This window comes from Sitodiplosis mosellana, unplaced genomic scaffold (genome assembly GCF_009176505.1).
Source record: "Sitodiplosis mosellana isolate CC-2019 unplaced genomic scaffold, AAFC_SMos_1.0 Smas_scaffold_4083, whole genome shotgun sequence".
NCBI lineage: Eukaryota > Metazoa > Arthropoda > Insecta > Diptera > Cecidomyiidae > Sitodiplosis > Sitodiplosis mosellana.
The window spans coordinates 17,226-18,243 of record NW_022599325.1 but is presented as its reverse complement, the minus strand read 5'-3'; positions in this window follow the sequence as shown (position 1 = coordinate 18,243).

The window sequence follows — 1,018 nt, the reverse complement described above, 5'->3', positions numbered from 1 at the left end:
GGGGCAATTCGCGCCGTGGTTTAATTCGCGCCATCGGCCTTTTCTCGAAAACGGCAATACATATACAAAAAGTTCTAGTATCATTTGAAAGAGCGTAAAAAAATGCATATTTGGTTGCACAACCGAACATTTCTCAGCCAAGTACAGACAAGCTACAGGCATAAATATGTTTTTTGCTAGTACTGAGTTCAATTTTCGGGTCCACAGAATTTCAGTTTTTACTATTCTAATTTAATATTTTTTTAAAACGGGTTGATGTAATTTGTAGCTTATCACCAGCTCTTTCTTATGGATATAAATTTGTTTTGAATATTTTCAATTTTTGTGGCTGAATCGAGCTTCAAACAGCAATACATGCCGTGGGGCAATTCGCGCCACAAACACAATGGGCAATTAGCGTGTTTTTGGGGACCTCAATGGGGTCGGAAGGGGTGGTTGACTGAGTATTTTTGTAGCACCATCAATTACCTTTCCAACGGTACCACGGGTTTGACAATGCGTCGACTACTTCATAAATAAAAATCGGCGCAAAGTCATTTTTTCGAATTTTGGGCCAAAATTCGCCTGTCGACCGATGAAAATAGGTAGTGTCACTTTTGGCGTAATAACTTCGCTTCTAGCGGTCCAAATTTCATGAAATTTTGACACAACATCAGCGAAGGATGTACTAATCTAACACTAACACTATTTCGGATGATAAACACATTTAAAACACTGAAAATGCGGCCGACGCGAATTGCCCCATGTGGTGGCGCGAATTACCTCACCGGCGCGAATTACCCCACCATTTTTTGATTTCGCCCCAAGGGCTATATGGGACCCCAAAGGGGATCAAACCAAAAACATTTCTTCTATGAAAGTTAGGTAAAAAGACAAGCTACAAAATGATACCAAACATTCCTGATTTTTTTTAAATTTTCATGGAAATATAAAATTGTAAAAAAAGTGGCGCGAATTACCCCACCTGACCCTAATAATAATAATAATAATAATAATAATAATAATAATAATAATAATA